The following is a 25,804-nucleotide window of genomic DNA, read 5'->3' as shown; positions in this document are numbered from 1 at the left end:
ATCACAATAGATGCTGCCAGACATTCTGATTATCTCCAGTACTATCTTATTTTTACTACAGAAGTACATATTTAGCAGTAAAACATTTCAGGAAGTCTTGAAATTCTGAAATCTTCCTTTCTTTTGCTCTTCCAATGTCTGTATTCATCATTCCTGATAAAGGGCTTATGCCTGAAATGTCAACTCTCCCCTCCTCGGATGCTGCCTAACCTGCTGTGCTTTTCCAGCGTTATCCTTTTTGACTCTGTACTCACTTATAGTCCAAGTCCTGATTTCTAACCCATAGGATTTGAAACAAGAGAAAGCTAAAAATAAGGTTGTCTTTTATTCACATAAAAGCTAAAGATTGAGAAGGATATTCAAGATATAGATCAAGTTATGAGACTCACTATTGTAAGTTGTCTAGGAAACTTATTACAATTCTCAATTTGATTGAGAAAGAAATCCAGATCAACTCTGTTAAGCCTATTAAAACTTCTCCTTAAGACAATGAAACTACATTCATTCTTTATTCTGTGTGGTGACTCTCATTCATCTCCAGTCTATCTACTTTCAAATACTACTTGATGTAATGGCTAAATTGCCTATAAGGACAACAACTTAGCCTGAGGTAAAAATTAACCTTCACTTTTCCAGATCCAATAGAATTCTGAAAATCTTCCACAGTACACAGTAGGAATCCACAATTAACAGGCTAAAGGTTAATTTGAACATTATGGAAACCTTGGCATTTTGTTACATTACCTGTTATTATAATCTTGACATTTACTTTCAACGAAGGTTGGCATTGTATTATCACTTACATTTGGCTGTTTTAGATGGATTCAGTGATTCAGATTACAGATTAATGTAAAAGTAGCAATATAATTCAGGAGTCAGTTCATTCTGACTTCTATACTAAAGCTATGAAGTGATAATTCATTTCAAGGAAGTGGTCTGACACAGCTTAATCTTCACTCTGGCGATGATAGAATCTGTGTAAAGCTATTTTGTAAAAGTGGCACGACAGTTCATTGCATTTTATACAAGCCATATAATTTTGCTTTAATATTTTGAAGGAGATATGACTTCATATTGCTGTCTGATAACAAAAGGGGTATTCAATAGAATGCACACCTTTGCTACAAAGTGTTAACTTCATATTATTGCAATTATGCTGCTTTCCTTGAAGCCTGGTTGATACTTTATAACTAAAAAGCTGATTTTTTTTTATTATTAAGATCTTCAGCCTCTCTGAAAAGGCTTCAGGTCAATCACATCTAATAACCTACCCTGTAAACTCTGCATAGATTTTGATGTCTGTGACAAATTCCTTGTCCTTTCAACTTTCCAGGCTCCAATTCCAGATCGACATTTTCACCTAAAATGAAATGGTTCTTAGGATTCTAACATATCTCAACAGTAGGTTTGGTTGAAATCTGTCCATTAGTTTTGAAACATATTGTTTCAAAAGACAGGAAGAGAGATAAGTGAAAATATTACCTCTTCTCACTTTCAGTGGTAGATTAATGGCATATGATTACTTAGGGGATAGAATATGGCACAGAAACAGACTATTTGGCTCAACTTATAATACCCACAACGTGGAGGACTGGAGTGAACAAAGTCAGAGCTCCCACGACACCAAGTTTATTTGAAATCATAATTTTTCGGAGCATAGCCCCTTTGGTCAGGCGAAGTGAGAGAGAAGCACACAGACACAGAATTTATTGGCAGAGAGATCAAGGGCAAGAGATCAAAAGATCATGCAAATGGTGTGAGTGAAGTATCAAATAATATGTCACTGTAGGTGACCAAAAGCGTCAGATGGTGTGAGTAAAGTGTCAAGAGCTGAATAACAATCAAAGAGATTACCTATAATCTGATTAAATGAGGCAGAGAGATAATGACAAAGTATTAAAAATAAGGTGATGCTGGAGACAAACCAAATGACTGCAATAACATGATAAGTATAAGAGTCACATGCTGAGGATGTACCCAACGTAATAAGTAATCCAAAACTGTACAAACTAATTAAGGTAGAGAGATCATAACAATTTATCAAGGTGTCAAAACAGGACAGCAAGGAAGATTTCACAGGTACAGAACAGTGTGATGGGATCACATGTAGGGTGGCATGAACTCAAGGTCACCACTGAGGCCATCTTAATGGGTACGAAACGTTACTATCAGTTTCTGCTCAGTGATTCTGTGTTGCTGTGTGTCTCAAAGACCATCTTGGAAGATGCTTACCTGAAGATCTGAGACTGAATATCCTTGACCGCTGAAGTGTTCCCTGACTGAGAGGGAACACCCCTGTCTGTTCAGCCTCTGAACCATGAATATTGTCTATTTCTGAGCAACTCTCTCATTAATTCTATTGTGAATGCACTGTTAACATGCCCAAGTTTCTATCCTTTTTCACAATGAATTCTCTTATCTACTTCCTGCAGGTTGCAGTGGAACAAGCATAATGTCAGTAACCAAGAGGCTAGCACCACAACACATCGATGGAAGGACTCACAGATGCTTCAAAGGAAGTAATGGTTGCCTCCTGAACCCTCCACTAGTTCAAATACTGCCACCATGGTGGCTACCATGATGAGAGCCAAGAGTATATGCTGGTGAGGCATATGACTACCATATCTCCACAGCTGACCAAAGAAACAATATCCCAAGTCACTGACAATTGAAGGACTGCCAAAAACCTACTTAACCCCAAGCAGGAGAGGACCCTGTGATGTTAACTAACAAGAACTTCATTCAAATGCACAAACATCCACAGGAGCAGCAGGCAGGTTTGTTCAAGGCACTTCATTATCTGAGCTTCTAGGTCCAGAAAAGCTGTTGGCACCATACTATCTCCAGCACACATAGGTGCCTCCATGGACACAGTGGTAACCATGGTTGAAAGCCAGGCCTAATATTTTGAGTCTGCTGGCTATGTGTAGAGACCTGCATTTCATCACTCTAACCATTGGCATTTAGCACCATGGCAAGGTTACAGACTGACAAGGGGCTTGACCTCACTCCATGTACTCCTTCCTCACAAGAAGGCAGGACGGTGCCAAAAAGGAGCTGCAGACACTCCAGAGAAGGCTTGGCCTTCCACCCGCCCTTTTCATTCTGGAGAGCATATTATCATCAATAAACTGAGCAGACAGCATTAATTTCACCTTCTCCCTGTATCATAAAGAATTATTGGAGTCAAATATGCATAACTATTCCTGTAAACATTTTTAGATTAGTTCAATTTTGCTTTGCTAAATTTTAACTCCCTTTAACATTTGCACACTGTGGCTCAATTTATAACATTCTTGTTTCTAAATCCAGAAGGCCCTTGGTACAAATCCATCTCAGGCCTTGACCATAAAATTCAAGTAAATACATTACAGAGACAGTGCTACAGTCTTGGAGGGGCTGATTTATGGATGAGATATTAAACCAAGACTCTATTTGAAGTGGATCCCATGGCACTATTTCAAAGAGTGATGTAGTTGTTGCTAAAATACTAACCAATATATATTTTTCAATTGACATCATAAAAGTTAATAATCTTGTCAATGTCATATTGTTGCTTGTGGAAACGAGTTGTGCACAAATTGTTTGCAGTTATTCATGTACTGCAGGTGCAACTTCACTTCAAAAGTAGTTTGTTGACTGTAAAGTGCTTTGAGATGGCTGATGCCCCTGAAAGTGTTATATAAAGATGCAAGTATTTTTAGCAACCTTATGAGAATAAAAGGATGACTAGGGTAGGTATCGGTCCAGTCAAGGATAGTAGTGGGAAGTTGTGTGTGGAGGCGGAGGAGATTGGAGAGACATTAAATCAGTACTTTTCATCAGTATTCACTCAGGAACAGGACACTGTTGCTGATGTGAATATGGAATCACAAATAATTAGAATGGATGCCCTGGAAATATGCAGGGAAGAGGTTTTGGGAATATTGGAAAGGATGAATATAGATAAATCTCCTGGGCCTGATGGCATTTACCCCAGGATCCTATGGGAAGCTAGGGAGGAGATAGCAGAGCCATTGGCCTGGATTTTTATGTCGTCATTGTCAACGGGAATAGTACCAGAGGACTGGAGGATAGCGAATGTGGTCCCATTGTTCAAGAAAGGGAGTAGGGATAGCCCTAGTAACTATAGGCCAGTGAGTCTGACTTCAGTGGTGGGCAAAGTCTTAGAGAGAATGGTAAGGGATAAGATTTATGAACATTTGGGTAGGAATAACGTGATCAGGGATAGCCAGCATGGTTTTGTGAAGGGCAGGTCGTGCCTCACAAACCTTATTGAGTTCTTTGAGAAGGTGACTAAGGAAGTGGACGAGGGTAAAGCAGTAGATGTTGTGTATATGGATTTTAGTAAGGCGTTCGATAAGGTTCCCCATGGTAGGCTAATGCTAAAACTACGGAGGTATGGCATTGAGGATACATTAGAGGTTTGGATTAGGAATTGGCTGGCTGGAAGGAGACAGAGGGTAGTAGTTGATAGATTATGTTCATCTTGGAGCGCAGTTACTAGCGGTGTACCACAAGGATCTGTTTTGGGACCATTGCTTTTTGTTATCTTTATAAATGATCTAGAGGAAGGACTTGAAAGCTGGGTAAGCAAGTTTGCGGATGACACAAAAGTCGGTGAAGTTGTGGATAGTGAGGAAGGAAGTGGTAGGTTACAGCGGGATATAGATAAGTTGCAGAGCTGGGCGGAAATGTGGCAAATGGAATTCAATGTAGCTAAGTGCGAAGTCGTTCACTTTGGTAGGAATAACAAGATGATGGATTACTGGGCTAATGGTAGGCTACTTGGTAGTGTGGATGAGCAGAGGGATCTTGGTGTCCATGTACACAGATCTCTGAAAGTTGCCACCCAGGTAAATAGTGCTGTGAGGAAGGCATATGGTGTACTGGGCTTTATTGGCAGAGGAATTGAGTTCCGGAGTCCTGAGGTCATGTTGCAGTTGTATAAGACTCTGGTGAGGCCTCATCTGGAGTATTGTGTGCAGTTTTGGTCGCCATACTATAGGAAGGATGTGGAAGCTTTAGAACGAGTGCAGAGGAGGTTTACCAGGATGTTGCCTGGAATGGTAGGAAAATCTTATGAGGAAAGGCTGAGGCACTTGGGGCTGTTCTCATTGGAGAAGAGAAGGTTTAGGGGAGATCTGATAGAAGTGTATAAGATGATTAGGGGTTTAGATAGGGTAGATACTAAGAACCTTTTACCGCTAATGGAGTCAGGTGTTACTAGGGGACATAGCTTTAAATTAAGGGGTGGTAGGTATAGGACAGATGTTAGGGGTAGATTCTTCACACAGCGGGTTGTGAGTTCATGGAATGCCCTGCCCGTATCAGTGGTGAACTCTCCTTTATGGTCATTTAAGCGGGCATTGGATAGGCATTCGGAAGTTATTGGGCTAGTATAGGTTAGGTAGGATTCGGTCGGCGCAACATCGAGGGCCGAAGGGCCTGTACTGCGCTGTATCCTTCTATGTTCCAAGTTCTATGATGTATTGTATGCATTACTTAAACATCTAGCAATGCAAGACTAGAAGGTGGAATCTTCTCAGGTTCTGAGTGATGTGGGTATTGGCCAAATAAGTGTTTAAATCAGGCAAGATTCTTGCCAGCCCCATCTCAACATCGAGTTCATCTCAGCACATCTTGTCCACTGTACTCAAGTTGAAGAGTGTGATGCTAGAAAAGCACAGCCAGTCAGACAGCATCCGAGAAGCCAAGAATTGACATTTTGAGCATAAGCCCTTCTTCAGGAATGAGCATTCCTGATGAAGGGCTTATGCACGAAACATTGACTCTCCTACTCCTCGGATGCTGCTTGACTGGATGTGCTTTTCCAGCACCACACTCTTCGACTCTGTTCTCCAGCATCTGCAGTCCTTATTTTCTCCTAGCTGACAATATTCAAGTTGTTTGGCAGGAAGCTTATGAGGGAGCAATGGATTCCTTGTTAATATTATCATTAAACACCTTGTAAACAGCCCCATGCACTGCAGCTTAGAAAGCTTGCCATACAACCCAGCTGTTAGGAATAATCAGCGTGGAAACCACAGAGGATGCTTCATAGGGGGCACGCTTCATAGGCACTGGACACACTCATCCTAAATCCATGGATATTGGTATCTGACATATACACATGCCCGATCATTTACAGTATGCTTCTGCTCTTTAATGATGTACTTCAGGCTGCATCCACAACTGTTGTAATGTTGTAGCAAGGCCATTTAGCACTCACTGACACAGACCTGGCACATGGACTGGATCAGGCTGCATTACCAAACTCTTCACTTGCTATCATTATGTTCACTCACTCTGAGGCAAAATGACTGCTTGCGGCATCCTTGTCTTACACAGTATTGTGTTGTATTTTTGCAAAATTGACCTTTCAGCCAGAGATGCCAAACTCACATTACTACTGTTTTTCCACGCCATTTAGCAGACACAAAGCTAAGAGGTTTACTACAGCAGGCCTCTGTCTAGTCAAGAGGTAGCCATCACTCAGGAGAATTAAACACAGTAAGTCAGGGGCAGCCTCCTCTATCAGTCAGACCCTGCTCAGGGCAGTCAAAGTCAGGATCCCTTGCTATTTGGTGGTTAGGAACTGAATGGCAGCCAGAACAACATGGATCTTGACTCTTTCTGTCCTATTGTGGGCTGTTTTTCTCCTGGGATGAGAAGGTGGCAGATATTATGGAAGATGAAAATGGCTTACACAATATAATTTTGACACAAGTGTGGAGGTGTTATGAGTGAATGAATGATCCACAAAAAGGTCTATGGGGTTAATGGTATCACAAGTTGGAATGGATGAGGGCGAGTGAGAAAGATGTTGCAGGCAATAGTGAAAGTGGTAGAGCATGAGTCTTATGGGAGGTAAGTACAATGGTAGTTACAGAGTGAGAGTCAGATATTGGAAAGAAGATGGTGGCACTTAGCCTGGCCACATCGAGAAAGACATCAACCTTTTTCCTAAAGTGATTGGTATTCCTCCAGATGGCTAAGACAAGTTTAACTCAGGTGGCAACCTGGAACCAGGATGGCATTGCCTGGTGTCCTGACCTCCACAGCTAGTCCTGGGCTAGAGAATATCCCACCTATGCACCACAGCTCTGGGGTGATTGTGCTTGTCCAGGTGCACAACAGCCTGTTCAATATGGTGCTGGTGACAGGAATGACACTCAGCTCTGGGATCTTGGGAAAGTGGTGAGTTATTTTAGGTATGGTGCGTGTTGAGATGGAGCAGAAATTGGATGAGATATCCACCATAAAAACTGAAATACCAGTTAATGCAATGAGTTTAGTATGTTTAATGAGAAAACTTTCTTGACGAGGAACACTCCACCAAACTCAGTGCAACTCACAATTAGACGAAAATATCCATAAGCTTCAGTCCAGGGAGTGAAAATGGATCTGAAGTAGAATGTCATTATCGTAGTGATTAACAAAACTGCCTTGAGAAGTCATGTGCCTGCTCCTGTTACAATTGCTTGTGCACTTCTAATGGTTTTCATGAACTATTTCACCTTTTTGATTTCCTTAAAAGTTCAATGCATATGGCCTTTTACACCAGTTTTGTGTCTTCTAAAATCTTGACAGGAGAGAAGTAAGAGCTTTCAAATTATTCAAAGAACAAGAGCAAAGAAAATTACAGTACAGGAACAGGTCCTTCAGCCCTCCAAGCCTGCACTGATCCAGATCCTCTATCTCAACCTGTCACCTATTTTCCAAGTATCGGTATCCCTTTGCTCCTTGCACATTCATGCATCTGTCTGGATACGTCTTAAATGATGTCATCATGCCTGCCTCTACCACCCTCTGTGGAAAGAACTTTCCACGCATATTACCCTTAAACTTTTCCTCTTTCACATTGAACCCATGACCCCTAGTAATTGAGTCCCACACTCTGGGAGAAAGCTTCTTGTTATCCAACCTGTCTGTACCTCTCATGATTTTGTAGACCTCAATCAGCAGCCACCTCCCCCCCATATCCCCCCACTCCATCTCTGATTTATTATTTCTAATGAGAATAATCCTCATCTATTCAATCTCTCTTCATAGCTAACATCCTCCATACCAGGCAACATCTTTATGAACCTCCTCTGCACCCTCTCCAAAGCATCCATATATTTTGGTAATGTGGCGACCAGAACTGTACACAGTATTCCAAATGTTGTCAAACCAAAGTCCTAGACAATTGCAACATGACCTGCCAACTCTTGTACTCAATACCCCATCAGATGAAGAAAAGCATGCCACATGGACCTTCCAAAATTCATAAACTTGCATTTGCCCAGATTGAATGCCATCTGACATTTCTCCATCCAACTCTCCAATCTATCTATGTTCTGCTGCATTCTCTGACAGTCCCCTTCACTATCTACTATTCCACCAATCTTAATGTCATCATGAGACTTTATAAAGCTCTGGTTAGGCCCCATTTGGAGTACTGTGTCCAGTTTTGGTCCCAACACCTCAGGAAAGATATACTGGCACTGGAACGTGTCCAGCAGAGATTTACACAGATGATCCCTGGAATGGTTGGTCTAACATATGAGGAACGGCTGAGGATCCTGGGATTGTATTCATTGGAGTTTAGAAGATTAAGGGGAGACTTAATAGAGACGTACAAGATAATACATGGCTTGGAAAGGGTGGACGCTAGGAAATTGTTTCCGTTAGGCGAGGAGACTAGGACCCGTGGACACAGCCTTAAAATTAGAGGGGGGTCAATTCAGAACAGAAATGTGGAGACATTTCTTCAGCCAGAGAGTGGTGGGCCTGTGGAATTCATTGCCACGGAGTGCAGTGGAGGCCGGGATGCTAAATGTCTTCAAGGCAGAGATTGATAGATTCTTGTTGTCTCGAGGAATTAAGGCCTACGGGGAGAATGCTGGTAAGTGGAGTTGAAATGCCCATCAGCCATGATTGAATGGCGGAGTGGACTCGATGGGCCGAATGGCCTTACTTTCACTCCTATGTTTTATGGTCTTATGGTCTTAAACTTGCTAATCAGACCACTATACCTTCCTCCAGATCATTTACATGTATCACTTTCAACAGTGGTCCCAACTCGGATCCCTGTGGTCCACCACTGGTCAGAGGTCTCCACTTTAAGAAATTCCCATCCACTACTACTGTTTCTTGTTGCTCAGCCAGTTCTCTGGACCCCATGCGACTTCACTTTCTCCACCAGCCTTTCATGGGGAACCTTATCAAACACCTTACTGAAGTCCACATAAATGACATCCACAGCCTTTCCCTCATCAGTCAATTTAGTCACCTCTTCAAAGAATTCTAAATTGATAAGATATGACTTCCCTGCACAAAACCATGCTGCATATCACTGATAAGCTCATTTTCTTCTGAATGTAAATAGATCCTATCCCTCAGTCTTTTCTCCAGCAGCTTCCCTAAAACTGATATCAGGCTCACCATCTATAATTACCTGGATTATCTCTGCTAGCCTTCTTAAAGAAGGGGACAAATTAACAATTCTCCATCCTCTGGGACCTCACCCATGTTCAAGGATGCTGCAAAATATCTGTTAAAGCTCCAGCTATTTTGTCTCTCACTTCCTTCAAAACCTGGGATAGATCCCATTCAGACCTGGGGACCTTTCCACTTTAATGCCTTTTAAAATACCCAATACTGTCTCCTGCCTTATGCTGATTTACCTATAGTAATTAAATATCTATCTGTAACCTCAACATCCATCATGTCCCTCTCCTCAGTGAATACTGACACTAAGTACTCATTAAGCATCTCACTAATTTTCTCTGACTCCGTACATAACTTTTCTCCTTTGTCCCTGAGTGGGCCAACCCTTTCTCAAGTCACCTTCTTGCTCCTTATATACAAATAAAGGCTTTGGGATTTTCCTTAACCCTGTTTGATAAAGATATTTCCTGGTTAACACTGCCTCACAGCACCAGACATCTGGTTCGATTCCAGCCTTGGATAACTATCTATGCGGAGTTTGCACATTTTCTCCGTGTCTCCCCGGTTTCCTCCAGATGCTCTGGCTTCCTCCCCCTGTCCAATTATATGCAGGTTTGATGGATTGGCCATGCTAAATTTCCCATAGTGTTCAGGGATGTGTTGGTTTGGTGCATTAGTAAGGGATAAATGAAGAGTAATAGGGTAGGGGAATGGGCCTGGGTGGGTGACTCTTTGGAGGGTCGATGTAAATTTGTTGGGCCAATAGGGATTCTATGCTTCTCCGATTCTTTTAGCTCTCTTAATTCCTCATTTCAGATTGGTCCATCCTTTCCGATGTTATTTCAATGCTTTGTCTAGACCTTATGTATGCTTCTTTTTTTCCTCTTAGCTCGTCTCACAATTTCACCTGTCATCCATGGTTCCCTAATCCTGTATTTGTACCTGTCTTGCATTCTAATTAACTTTTCTTTAAAAGCTTCCCACATATTTACCCTCAAACAGCTGCTCCCAATCCACATTCCCCAGCTGCTGCCGAATTTGGCTATATTTGGCCTTCCCCAATTTAGCATTCTCCCATTAGGACTACGCTCGTCTTTGTCCATGTGTATTCTAAAAGTTACAGAATTGTGATCACTATTCCCAAACTAACCCCGACTGAAACTTCAACCACCTGGCTGGACTCATTCCCCAACACCAGGTCCAGTATGGCCCCTTCCTGAGCTGGACTATTTACTTTCAGCTCTAGAAAACCCTCCTGTTTGCTCCTTACAAATTCTATTCCATCTAAATTTCTAACTAAGTAACTCCCAATGTTGGGAAAATTAAAATCTCCTATCACCATCACCCTGTTGCTCCTATATCTTTCCATAATCTGTCTACATAATTGTACCTCTATCTCACACTCGCTGCTGGGAGGCCTGTGATACAGCCCCAACATTGTTACTGCACCTTTCCTGTTTCTAAGCTCTGCCCATCTTGCCTCACTGCATAGTGCCCTCCTTTAGCACAGCTGTGATAGCCTCTCTGACCAGAAATGCAACTCTCCCACACCTTTTACCTCCCTCTCTATCCCGCCTGAAGCATCTATATCCTGGGATATTTCGTTACCCTTCCCTCAACCAAATCTCAGTAATAACAATAACATCGTACTCCCAGGTACTAATGCTAGCCCGATGTTCATCTGCCTTACCTATTGTACTTCTTGCATTAAAGCAAATGCACCTCAGACCATCTGTCCCTTTGTGTTCATCATCTGCTCCCTGCCTACTCTTCCCCTTTAGTCACACTGACTTCATTATCTAGTTCCTTGCAGGATTTAGTTACGACCTCTTTACTGTCCACTAACCTCCTCATTGGATTTCCATTCTCCTGCCACATTAGTTTAAACCCAACAACAGCGTTGGCAAAAACACCCTTTAGAACATTGGTTCCAGTCCGGTGTAGGCCATCTGATTTGTAATAGTCTCACCTCCCTAAAACTCGTCCCAATGTCCCAAAAATCTGAACTCCTCCCTTCTGCACTATGTTTCAAGCCACTCATTTATCCTGCCTATTCTTTAACTTCTACTCAGACTAGCACATTGCATTGGTAGCAATCCTGAGATTACTACTTCTAAGATCCTACTTTTTAATGTGGCTCCTAACTCCCTGAATTCTGTTTGTAGGAACTCATCGCTTTTTTTTAACCTATATCATTGGTGACTATATACACAATAACAACTGGCTGTTCAACCTGCCTCTTCAGAATGTCCTGCAGTGATCTGAGACATCCTTGACCCCTGCACCTGGGTGACAACATACCACTCTGTATGCCACTGCCCAAATATATCAGTTCACTCATCCTCCCAGAATGCAAAGCGACTGCTCCCACTCAGCTCCTCACTCTCACCGCTCCCACTGCTGCTCCAAAATGGAAGCCGCTGACTTTTGAGGCAAGCATTTAAATGGGATATTTACCTTCCCAGCACTCTCCTGGCCCTCGTGCTCACCAGTCCTGCTGCTGCAGCAAAATGAAGCAATTAGTCATTAGTTATGATCAAAGCTACTTGTGATAAAATGTGAGTCTTAGGATTAGTAAGTGTTCCTATTAATAAATTAATAATTGCACCATAAATTCAGGTTGAAACACATTTGAGATGCATTTTAAAATGTTAGCCTTTATTTATTCTATAACAGGTTGATTTTGTTAAACAGTACATTTTTACTTCAATTCTGTTATACTTATGCTCCATTATCTGCCAAAGTATATCTAATACTGCCAGTAACAAATCAAATGTTGATACATTATTGGTAGAAATGATTGAATTTGATACCGGATTACCATTTCCATTGGACAATCATGTTAAATATTGTCAGGTGTTGTGCTGTGTAATCAACAGAAATAAGCCATTTTTTTCTTTGAAGTGTGGCAGATTGACTTCAAAGTGCCACATGGCTGCTACTGGCCCTGGAACATTCTCATATAAATATTTTAGAAGGGCAACTACAAATGTATCTGCCTACTTCTGATATAGCATCTGTGCATCAGTATGTGAGCATGGACTGATTGTGACTCTACGTAATGAGCATAAAGGAAGAGGCAGCCAACAAAAAGAAAAGTTATTTCTTTTGACGGCTAATTTCAAATAGGCTGTCTCTTGCTTTATACTTATTAAGTGTAGTCGCTACCCGGTCACGCTCACATACTGCTGCACAGATGTTAGAACAGGTCTAGGCAGATACATTTGCAGTTGCCCACCTAAAACATTTATGTGAAAATGGTCCAGGACCTGCAACAATCATGTGGCACATCAATAACACTGATTTTGATTCTATTCGCTCTTGTCAGCTTTAAATTTGTTTAAACACTTTATCTCAATTAGTAGCCTGGTATGCCTGTCGTTCTCTGGTTCTGCTAAAGTGAGCTGTTGAAATTTGGTATTTGGTATTACTCTGACATTGTCACATTCTTTAAATGTGTACAACCATATATATGTGAGTATTTCTGTTACCATTTGCCATATACCAACTCAAAACCTGAGTGAGGTTTCGATGTGATATGTCTGTGATCTGGTTGCAGCAATAACCATTTAATATTGTAGAATAAAAATGTAAAAATGAAAATAATTTAAAATAATCTTTCATCAGTGCAGTTCTTAGTTTGTCAGGTTTTAAGCAATCAAAATAATAATTTTCATGATGGATACTTCTGTAGTCATATCTTCAATAGGGCAGCACACATTTACTGAGTCTTCATGCAAATCATTTTAGTGTGAATTGTTTTGAAGTCATTAACTCTTCACCTTGACATTGGATATAGTTGAATGAATAAGTGCACTAGGAATTTCCTTTGAACCTATCTTACTTTTATGTACTTTTTCAGGTGTGCAGGGAAAACTTGTACATCTACATCAACTGGTATTCCTCAGCAGATAATGGAAAAACCTTAAGGAAATTCCCACCATATCTTCTAATAGCTATGAATACATATTGTTCTGTCATCGAGAATTTAATTCTGATTTGATGTCCCATCAGGTAAATTCATGGTGTTATGCTTGACTATTCCTTTCATTGCAGTTGCTATTCTAATTTTGCACCAACACGTGACACTACCCCTATGTTACACTGCACCAAAATTTGAGCCAATGCATAATTTGCCACCTTTATTATAGATGGCAAATCCTTCACACATCTGATTGTATTAGTTACCTCTTATTTGAGCACTAAATACATGTATAATATACAGACAAATTTCTTAAATTCAATATCCTATAGGTTCACAGCGTGTGCATTTGCTAATAGAGAATACAGGTATTACTGTTTACTTTCCACATTACATTCACAAATAGAAATCAATAAATCAATTGCACCACCAGGAATGACTTGAAGCTGTATAACCTGTTAATGAAGGGTCTGGTTCCATCTACATCATTTATATTCCCACAGATATATTAACTTTAAAGCAACAAGTTTGTTACTCGTGTGATAGATCTGAGGGTCAATATTAACTCCAAGTAAGAAACCAATGGGAATGAATAGTCATCCTATGAGCTAGCATGAGTCAGAGACCTTGGAGATCTGAAACAAAATCAAATATTGCTGTAAAAACTCAACAGGTCTAGTAGCATCTGTGCAGAGAAAGCAGAATTAACATTTTTGGTCCAGTGACCCTTCTTCAGAACTGTTCCACATCATTGAATCTCACCAGTAAGTCAACAGTTTAGCCATATGAGAGCAGAGGTGACCAGTGAGTGAAGCAGAGATCTGCCTGGACATTCAAATCCGTAACAATGACAAAACAAAACCAGAGACTGTTGGAAAAGCTCAGCTGGTCTGGCCTCTTAAGAGAGAAATCAGAGTTAACGTTTCAGGTCCAATGACCCTTCCTCAGATTGGCCCCTCAGTCTTTCCCCTGTAAAGATTTTATTATATATCCTCACACCCTGCTTCCTGTAAAAGACTCAAACAAAAACAAGTTTTTCTTTTTAATTATCTTAATAAGCTTAACTAGCTTCCCAATGAGTGAGTTCAATTCATAATAAAATTAGAGAACAGATAAAAATTAACAGCTTGTACATCTTGCAAAATCTTGCCATATTTTCACCCTCAAATAAAGCTGCAACAATCATTCAGCTCTTGCGATCGTATCATTACACTCTGATTGACAGACTTTATAATGGATCCCACCAGCTTCAATCCAGTGATGCCTTTCACAAGTAATCATATGGCTTTAAAGGGTTCTGGGTTGTATGATTTGCTGTTCATTTATATTTGTGCACGTGGCATCCTTGCCAACTCCAAGGTTAAAATAGATATCAGTGGGAATGGAGAAGACATCGACAGTTCAGCTTTTTGGGCCATTTGAACAGTCTGTCCATGCAGTTTCCACAAGACATGTTCAGAAAGGCAAGTAGAGATCATGAATTATGGTTGTATCACAAAGAATGTCATTTATAACTTTGATTTGCGTTATTTCTGTGCTCCCAACATGGAATTATAGACATTCATAAAATAATAACAGTAGGTTGGTCACAAGAATAAGGTGAGCTCAAACAGGGCCTTTGGTAAAATATGAATGTGTCAGTGAATTCTGGCTGAGTGAGCACAGGACAGTGTAGAACACAGCAGAGGCACCTAAAAGGATGTTCTCAATATATCATCAATAATTATCAGAAGACACCCAATGTGGAGATTGTCAAAACTGGGAAGCTACTCAATTTTTATGTTAAAAGACAGTCATACCATGGGATCAAGGATGAAACAGCACAAAAAGGAGACTCACTTGTCCATTGTGACTGGCAGCTAATCCCATTCATGCTTCTTACCTTACAATTCATTTTATTTGTTCCATTATATTTTTATTCAATTAAGTTTTAAATGTTAAGATTGAATTTGCTTCCTCCATGCTGTCAGATAGCTTGTTTTAAAACAAAATAACCTGCTGTGTAGAAAGAAATCCTATTGTCATTCCTGGTTCTTGCGCCAATCAATTTAAATCCATTTCATCAGATTGTTGTTTACTTTGTCAAAACAGTTCTCCTACTTCATGAAACACATTAATGATATTGCACACCTCTATTAACCCTTTTCTTAATCTTCTTTGCTCCAAAAGAGAAGCCATCTTTCAGCATCTCCACAAAACTGAAGTCCCTCTATACTGTTAATATATTAGTAAATCTCTTGTGCATACTTTTCAAGGTCAATCACTTTTATGCTGGATTATTGACTCCCTCCAAGTAATAGTAAATGTTCTGGTCTGCAGAAGTCGATTTTATCCCTCTCCTCTTATTCTTAATCTGTAGTGTATCATAGCCCGATTGAAATGTCTCTCTCTGTCTCTCACCAACTGAGTGGAGCATGGTTCACTGTTGGTTATATCATCATATTACATGCAATTTTAAGCATTTCCTGTGAGATGCATAGGGCAGAATTTTGTCTGACAATAATCTATAAAAATAAAATTAGTTGGCCCAATATACTGTGATTTTAAAATGAAATGCTAACGTTTTCTTAAAGGATTGCCTTAGCGTAGTGGATAGTGAGTTAAAACAAAAGATACATTTTCACTCCTGCACAAATAGTTGACCACTTGGAGAAAACTAATTTGACTCTTTCCAAGGTGACCCTGCAGCATTTTTCACAAAAGACCACCAATTTGTCTCTTTCCCCCTCGATGCAGGGAGTCAGGCAGCTCAGTCATTAGGATTCTCAGCTATCACTGGTTTCACCTTAGAGCACGCTATCATCAGCTAGCAGTTGGCGAGTTTGGAGAAGATTTGTAGCTCAGGTTGAGGTTCTGGATGTAAGTTTGCTCGCTGAGCTGGAAGGTTAATTTTCAGACATTTCATCACCATACTAGGTAACATCATCAGTGAGCCTCCGATGTAAATGACATCAACAACCCAAGGAAACCTAAACACATAAATAGAAAGTTTGGGAGAAGATTTGTAACTCAGGTGCTCGTTGTTGTGGTTCTGTTCGCCGAGCTGGGAGTTTGTGTTGCAAATGTTTCGTTCCCTAGGTGACATCCTCAGTGCTTGGGAGCCTCCTGTGAAGTGCTTCTGTGATGTTTGCTCCGGCATTTATAGTGGCTTGTCTCTGCCGCTTCCGGTTGTCAGTTCCAGCTGTCCGTTGCAGCGGTCGGTATATTGGGTCCAGGTCAATGTGTTTGTTGGTAGAATCTGTGGATGAATGCCATGCCTCTAGGAATTCCCTGGCTGTTCTCTGTTTGGCTTGCCCTATAATAGTAGTGTTGTCCCAGTCGAATTCATGTTGCTTGTCACCTGCGTGTGTGACTACTCAGGATAGCTGGTTATGTCGTTTCGTGGCTAGTTGGTGTTCATGGATGTGGATCATTAGCTGTCTTCCTGTTTGTCCTATGTAGTGTTTTGTGCAGTCCTTGAATGGGATTTTGTACACTACATTGGTTTTGCTCATGCTGGGTATCGGGTCCTTCGTTCTGGTGAGTTGTTGTCTGAGAGTGGCTGTTGGTTTGTTATGAGTCCTAGTGGTCGCGGTAGTCTGGCTGTCAGTTTGGAAATGCTCCTGATGTATGGTAGTGTGGCTAGTCCTTTGGGTTGCGGCATGTCCTCGTTCCATTGTCTCTCCTTTAGGCATCCGTTGATGAAATTACGCAGGTATCCGTTTTTGGTGACTACCTTGTATAGGTGTTCTTCTTCCTCTTTTTGCAGTTCTAGTGTGCTGCAGTGTGTTGTGGCCCTTTTGAATAGTGTCCTGATGCAACTTCATTTGTGTGTTGGGGTGGTTGCTTTCATAGTTCAAGACTTGGTCTGTGTGTGTGGCTTTCCTGTATACCTTTGTGCTGAATTCTCCGTTCAGTGCTCACTGTACCATCATGTCTAGGAATGGGAGCTGGTTGTCCTTTTCTTCCTCTCTCATGAATCGGATTTCTGTGAGTGTGGCGTTGATGATCTGGTGTGTGTTCTCTATTTCTGTGTTTTTAATGATTACAAAGGTGTCGTCCACATATCTGACCCAGAGTTCAGGTTGTATTTGCAGTAAGACTGTTTGTTCTAACCTTTGCATTACTGCTTCTGCTATGAGTCCAGAGATCTGTGAGCCCATGGGTGTTCCGTTGATTTGTTCATATATCTGGTTGTTGAATGTGAAGTGTGTTGTGAGGCACAGGTCCAGTAGTTTAAGTATGCCGTCTTTGTTAATAGGTTCAACATCCTGTTGTCTGTTCTGTATGTCCAGCAGGTTGGATATTGTTTCTCTGGCTAGGGTTTTGTCGATAGAGGTGAACAGTGCCATTACATCAAATGAGACCATGGTTTCTTCCTTGTCTATGTGTATATTTCTGATGATGTCCAAGAATTGATTGTATAGATTGTCTGGATCCGCTGATTAGGTGTTTCAGTTTCTGCTGTAGTTCTTTAGCCAGTTTGTGTGATACTATGGGTCTGAGTGGGATGTCTGGTTTGTGTACTTTAGGTAGTCCATAGAATCTGGGGGTGTTGTTGCTTTCCGGTTTCATTCTTTGTAAGTCAGACCTGGTTATCGGTCCGTTTTTTTGTAGATTCCTCAGTGTGTTGTTTATTCTATTGGTGAGCTGTGGGGTGGGGTCAAACTCTCTCTTTCGGTAGGTGTTGGTATCTGCAAGTAATTGTTGTGCCTTTTGGATGTACTTTGCTTTATCCAGTATGACTGTCATACTGCCTTTGTCTGCTAGTAGTATAATTATGTTCTTATCATTTCTGAGTGATTTTAGTGCTTCTCCCTCCTTGGTGTTGAGGTTATGTGTTTGCCTTTTCTTTGTTATCAGAGGTACGATACTTTGTCTCACTGTTTGTTGTGTGTCTTCTGTCAATCCATTGTTGCTGAGTGTGTATTCTAGTGCTGCTAGGAAGTCTGCTGTCTTGGCGTCCCTGTGGTTGTAATTGAGTCCCTTGGCCAGTATAGTTCTTTCCATGTCTGTGAGCTGTCTGTGGGAGAGGTTTTTCACCCAGGTGTGTGTTGTGGTGTCCTCTTCGTTGTGTGTTAGTTTGGCCATTTTTTCCTTTTAATGCCGTTTTTTTGCGGTGTGTGATCCTGTTCTGTACTATGGTGATGGCATGTTCTATGGTCCAGGTCCATTCCTCATTGGTGGTTTTTGAAATTAACGATTTTTGGCACGCAATTTCTTGTCTGTATTTGTGAAGTCTGTTCTGAGCGTCTGTAATCATTACCTGGATCATCCTGAGTCCGTTCTGTCTGGCTATGTCCCTGGCTTGTGGGTTGTTGACTGGTGGTCTGTATCTGACACATGCTGGAAGGATTCGATTCTTTCGGCATTCATGCAGGAACCGGAGTTTATAGCGCTGGAGTATGTGGCACTTAGGCAGTTGGCACAGGATTCCCATTTCCTGGCTTGTCTTAGCGTCTCTCGCCCGTAGGTGTTCAAAGTTTGGGTGAAGATTTGTAGCTCAGGTGCTCGTTGCTGTGGTTCTGTTCGCCGAACTTGGAGTTTGTGTTACATCCTCAGTGCTTGGGAGCCTCCTGTGAAACGCTTCTGTGATGTTTGCTCCGGCATTTATAGTGGCTTGTCTCTGCCACTTCCGGTTGTCAGTTCTTGCTGTCCGCTGCAGTGGCCGGTATATTGGGTCCAGGTCGATGTGTTAGTTGATAGAATCTGTGATGAGTGCCATGCCTCTAGGAATTCCCTGGCTGTTCTCTGTTTGGCTTGCCCTATAATAGTAGAGTTGTCCCAGTTGAATTCATGTTGCTTGTCATCTGCGTGTGTGGCTACTAAGGATAGCTGGTCATGTCGTGGCTCGTTGGTGTTCATGGATGCAGGTCGTTAGCTGTCTTCCTGTTTATCCTATGTAGTGTTTTGTGCAGTCCTTGCATGGGATTTTGGACACTACATTGGTTTTGCTCATGCTGGGTATCGGGTCCTTCGTTCTGGTGAGTTGTTGTCTGAGAGTGGCTGTTGGTTTGTGTGCTGTTATGAGTCCTAGTGGTCGCAGCAGTCTGGCTGTCAGTTCAGAAATGGCTAGTCCTTTGGGTTGTGGCATGTCCTTGTTCCGTTGTCTTTCCCTTAGGCATCTGTTGATGAAATTGCGCGGGTATCCGTTTTTGGTGAATACCTTGTATAGGTGTTCTTCTTCCTCTTTTTGCAACAAACACATCGACCTGGACCCAATATACCGTCCACTGCAGCGGACAACAAGAACTGACAACCAGAAGCGGCAGAGACAAGGCACTATAAATGCCAGAGGAAACATCACAGAAGAGCTTCACAGGAGGCTCCCAAGCACCGAGGATGTCACCTAGACAGGGGACGAAATGTTTGCAACAACATAAATAGAAAGTGGGTCACTAACACCATTGCTTCACTGGAGGCTTACTGATGATGTTACCTAGTAACCAGCTGAAGGGTACAATAGAGTAGACCATGTTTTGACTAGGACCATTGTGGAAGAGATTATCAGCATCCTGAAGATAAGGATTTGATGCTTAGGCATGTCAGGCAGTGCCACTCAGTTCAGCACAAACAGGGTATCTTGTATTATCATGGTGTGTTGTGCCATCCATAATTTAGTCACTAAAGAGATGATATGCTGCCTGAGGAGGAGGTGCAGGAGCAAGAGGAAATCTGAGTTGGAAGATGAAAGTAAGGGTCCTGGGTCAGGATAACTGTCAAAGAGACAATGACAGATCAATAATTTGTTGAGCATGAAAGATCATAAAGAACCTTATTGCAAGCAACTTCCAGGACTGAGCTGAGCTGGTCGTGATTTTTCCTGTTCCTGTTATTATTTCATTTGTACAGTTTGCTATAAACCCTCTGCTTGCTAGATGGCACATTCCTCAAAGATTGAGTAGTTTTTCTTTTTGATTCAACAATGCAATAAAATGGTGATTTTTCCTTTCAACTGTAGGATAAGCAGGAACAGCCTATTGGAGCGAATGATCAGCAATGATAATAAAGAATGGTGGAACAGGCTCAATGGGTGAAATGACCCAATCCTGCTTCTAGTTCCCATGTTTCTAAAGCTGTATTGTAATTTTTATGAAAGCTAAATGCTGAGTACAAGCCTAGCCTCAGGACAACATTAGTGCTAAATCCACCATGATATAGTGGGTGTTTGTATAGACGTACACTGCCAAACATTTGTACTACATTGGGTCCCGCACAACAGGGAGTCTACTCCCTGGTAAATACCCTCAAGTTGTCCCACATCCTGAGACTGTTCCATGTGCACCTTAGATACTCACTATCCTTACTGTGGTGCGGAATGTGATAAGCCTTCATTGTAATCATCCAATACCTGGTTACCCTCATTGACAATGTTTCCATTATAGTAGGTTACAAAATATTTACTCAATTCGGAATCACAATGATGGTTTTTTGGCATGTGAGTTAGCTGTTGGCCACTTTACACCTTGAAATGTTGTTGTGTGGCTTTGAGAACCCAGGACTTAGAACAAAACTTTTCCTCTTCAAACCTGTAGACACATGACATATTCTACCATGCTACCATAAGCTATATACATGGTATTATAGCCAACATTGTTCCCAATCTTCTTCTACAGGCACCTTAATTGTAGTCTCTAATTTATAAATGTGCAATTCCATTGGATGGAGCAATCTCAAGTCAACAACTTTGCTGATTATAATGGTGAAACCAAAGTGTGGTCATTGAAATACCACATGTTCCTACAGTGGTTGATGATGCTCCACATTATTCATTTTGGAGAACATTCACTGGTTCCATTGGTACAATTAATTGATCTTCCATACCACTGTTATGCTTTAAAATGATTTTCTTTCCTCTTTCTCTCTCTCAGTATGTCGAGCTGTAGGCCTGACTTCCACAGTTGGGGTGGAAGAAGCCTGTTGACTGGTTTAGTCTTGGTGACTTTGAAAACTTTGACAGGCATCCCCATTGAGCTTTGTGCCCAGAAGACTCCAGCCTGCTGAGAAATTTTTGGATAGCAGTAGGCTAATTCTCAAGTCTGAACTGCTGGAGGTAATGGGATCACTGGCAAGGAGGAAGTAGAGGAATGTACACGGATGAAACAATTGAGGTGCATGTCCATTGTTTATCTGACCTGTGAGTGCCTACTGCCACCATTTTGCCTCCTTGAGAAGATGGAGCACCTGGAGTGAGGTTTAAGTGCCTCATTTCCTATCACCTTGTCAGTCATGCTGAGCACTCACAGCTAAAGCAATGTAATGCAGCTCTGAATGCATATCTATTATTTTGCTTACATTGTCAAGTATGTACCAGTATTGTAACTGTACTGAAACAGTTTGGCTAGGGGAACCACAAGTTCTGGAGCACAAATCATCAGAATTGCCAAGATGTTGTCACGGCCCATGAACACAATGACTACAAGAGTAGGTCAGAGGCTAGGAATACTGCGGTAAGTAACTCACTTCCTGACTCCTTAAGGCACAAGTCAGGAGTGTGATGGAATAATCCCCAATTGACTGGATGGATATAGCTCCAGCAATACCCATTAGCTTGTCACCATCCAGGACAAACCAGCCTGCTTGATTGGCACCACATCCACAAATATCCACTCTCATCATCACTAACGCTCAGTAGCAGCAGCGGTTGCAATCTTCAAGATGCACTGCAGCAATTCACCAAACATCCTTAAATAGCACCTTCCAAACCAATGACCACATTCATCTAGAAGGGCAAGGACACCAGAAACCACTTCAAATTTCCCTTCAAGCTGCTCACCATCCTGACTTGGAAATATGTTGTCATTCCTTCACTGTCACTGGGTCAAAATCCCGGAATTCCCTCCCTAATGGTTTTATGGGCCAGCCTACAGCAGGTGGATTGCAACTGTTCAAGGAAGCAGTTCACCACCACCTTCTCAAGGGCAACTAGGGATGGACAATAAATGCTGGCCCAGCCAGTAATGCTCGCATCTTAGAAGTGAGTAAGAAAGAAGAGACCTTTGACTGGAATGTCACCAAATCTAAAATAGTACTTGAAGAGATGGGGTACCTTCAGGCCAATAAATCAATTTAGCTTAATCTTAGCCTCTACAAAATGTCAGGTGACTTGGTCATGCTAAATTGTCCATTGTGTTAGGTGCATTAGTCAGGGGTAAAAATAGGGTAGGGGAATAGGTCTAGGTGGGTTATTCTTCGAAGGGTTGATGCAGACTTGTTGAACCAAAGGGCTTGTTTCCATACTGTAGGGAATCTAATCTAACCATTTTTCCTGACTGAGGAGCATTAGAAACAAAGCCTCTCTATTCCAGCTTACAAATTGAAAATGGCATCTTGGGATGAAGTGTGAAAGGCAACCAGTGCCCATAGAAATATAAACAATAATATTGACTAAGTTATTAAACAGAACAAAATTGGTAAAAGAGGACACTCAGTAGACAATAAAATATTCTATTTGTGCAATAACAGCATATAAATGGGTTACCAAAATATATTCAAAGAAGAGAAACATTTCACAAAATTATCTGAGCTGCAGTCATAGTCACAAAGTAGCTGGAAACATTGATGTTACATTATGATTAATCAGGACTCTGGGTGACACTAATACTTTACAAGTGCAAGGAGAATGGAAATCAGCAAAAAGAAATTGGATTTTAATTGCATCTTTTGTGCTGAGTTTTCCTCTTCCCGACTTAACGGTTTGTCAGCGATACTCAAGGTAAACAATTACATTATTTAATTGACCTCTTTTTTCTGTATGCATGTCAACTTCTTAAAGCAGAAAATGAAAAGATAAAAACAGAGCCCATAGAAATTGATTAACAATACAATTGTTTAAGCAAATCATCTTCAATTCTTTAAAACTAGAGATGGACATGGTGGTTGTTGAAATAAAATTGGAAATGCTGGAGATCCTCAGCAGGCTGGGTGGCATCTGTCAAGAGAGAAGCAGAGGTAATGTGGATAATCTTTTCTCCCCACAACCCCACCAAACACCCACCCATCCATCCACCCACATGGGAGTGGAAACAGAGCAGGGTAGGTGCATAACTTCCTGCCACCAACCAACATGCCAATTTTCAGGAGCCATCTTATTCCCAAGCCATTTTTCCAGAGACAGAATTGTGGTCAGAAGGCTTCACAGACAAAAGCAGTGTCCAGTGAGGTTGGCAAAAGGCCAATTATCATTGACACACGAGAATTTTCTAGTCAGCCTGTGGGTTGCTTGTGCTGTCTGAAGGTGATCTGTCAGTGGCAGATCAGGGGTTAGGACTCCATGTTGTCTTTACCACCAGTGATGCATCTGGTTTCCATTCACATTAGTGTCCTGACAGCTGGGAGAATCTCCCCCTTACCTGCAATGTAAGATCATTTGACGCCTACATTTGGCCCTAACAATGGGATCCCAACACAATATCACCAACTTCTGCCAAAGGGTTAATGTCAATGACCTTTTGTTAGCTGTCTCCCATGAATGAAACTTGATTGAATTTTTTCAAGCATACAATTTCTAAAAATTTTCCAAATGTACAACAAAAAAATAACTTTGCTGCTGTGACTCCTAACCCAGTTGACAGGACTCAATCTCCATTTGTGTTAAATGGTGATGTATGTAATAGATACACAGTTGGAATTTTGCTCCTTTGCATACTGTCAATGCTGGGATGGATATATCAGCCTGTCTAGCTCACATGGTTGGATTTGGAGACTATTAGTATACATTCACGTACCAGTTCAATGGTAAATCAGCAGTGCTGGGCTATAGTATTATTGCTGGAGTATTCCATTTTAAATATTGTATTAATATATAAAACTATAATATTAATCACTAAATATCAGAGTCGCCATCACATTTATGCTCATCTGGTATCCTACAATCATGCTTATTAATACTGAAGGTATTAATAATCCAATATCCAATATCACTGGAGATTGGTGACGAATGAAGCTTCCACTTTATTATTCACACCTTATCTGCAGACTCTAAGACCAACAGTAACAGATCAATTGATAATGTCACTAGGATCAATGCAACGAGTTGATCAACTTGTCTGAAAGAAATAGTATCCTGCTAAATAATGTAACTAATTAATATGATCTATTGGAGTAATTTCTTGTTGAAGTAATAAATAGTGCGCAAGATTCAAATAAAACTGACTCATCTTATTTATCCATTCAGAACATTTTTGTACTCTGACCCAACTGAGGCTGGAGGAATGCACTATAACTCTTGTTAGACCCACTAGTTTACTGACAACAGCATTAATGCTATCAATGTAGCCAATTAGCTTTTCTTCATATATTAGCCTTGAAATTAAGATGATCTAACAACCTGATTTCTTTAACAAACAGCAAAATATTGATTTACTCGTGAAATAAGATGTATGTAGTGCAGCTCCAAAGCTAATTAGCACAGTTTGATGAAATGTGAAATCAAAAAAAATCTTCTTCCATATAATCCAAAACACATACATACTCAAATACATTTACATGAGGAAAAGAGAGAAAAAAAAGTATTCTTTCTGCATTGGTTCAATTTGCGAAAAGCACTAATAGCTAGTGATTAATTCTTAAGGCAAAAAGGAGAAGGTGTGAAATGTTCATTCTGGTGGTTAATCTGGCATTCTGGTATGTGTCCTAACAGCAAAGTTGCTCTGACCATTTTCAGGCACATCTTCTATAGGAAACCAGCAGACTGAGAGCTATTTGAAACAACATCCAAAATAGACACTGAAACATGACAATCATAAACTGACATACATGATGTCTAGTACAGAAGCAGTTATCACAAGAGATGCAATTTCTAAGGTATGCCTTGGTAAGAAATAAATGAATATTCCAATGTCCTATCATTGACCGTTTGAAACAAAAAATCATATATCCACGATCCTTCAAAGTCAGCTACACAAAACTGATTAAACATAAAAGCTTCATTGTGTCTATTTTTAAAGCTTTCAGGTTATTTCTGTGCCTTTGCTTTATTTTGTAGTCCATACACTGCTGACCATGCTATATGAAATGATCACGACTAAAATCATATTCTATTGGATTGACCTCTGCTCCATTTTCCTATTTCCACATTTTTGTTGAGCATTTAATTTGGTGTTTTTGATTGTTTTCATATCATTGACTATCTTAATTGCCTTTCTAATATATTTTAAAGTTCACACGAATTAAAATTGAAAGAGAAATGGGGAAAGCCTGCAGAAAGCTACAGGAGAAGGAATTGAGTCCTTCATTTTAGATCATAAAGGGTTAGCATCCCTCACATTGAGTGAGTAATAGGCAAGACAAATGGAACACTGGCCATTATTTCAAAGGGAATAGAGTATAAAAATGCCGAAGGTTTGTTAAGGTTATCAAGGCACTAGTCGGACCACAGCTGGAATACAGTGAACACATTGGGTCCCCTTATCTAAAAAAAAGATGCATCGCAGTGGAGACATCCTAGAGAAGTGTATCTTGACCAAT

This window comes from Hemiscyllium ocellatum, chromosome 12 (assembly GCF_020745735.1).
Source record: "Hemiscyllium ocellatum isolate sHemOce1 chromosome 12, sHemOce1.pat.X.cur, whole genome shotgun sequence".
NCBI classification, from domain to species: Eukaryota; Metazoa; Chordata; class Chondrichthyes; order Orectolobiformes; family Hemiscylliidae; genus Hemiscyllium; species Hemiscyllium ocellatum.
The sequence above is the reverse complement of the archived record's forward strand: the minus strand, read 5'-3'. Positions refer to the sequence as shown.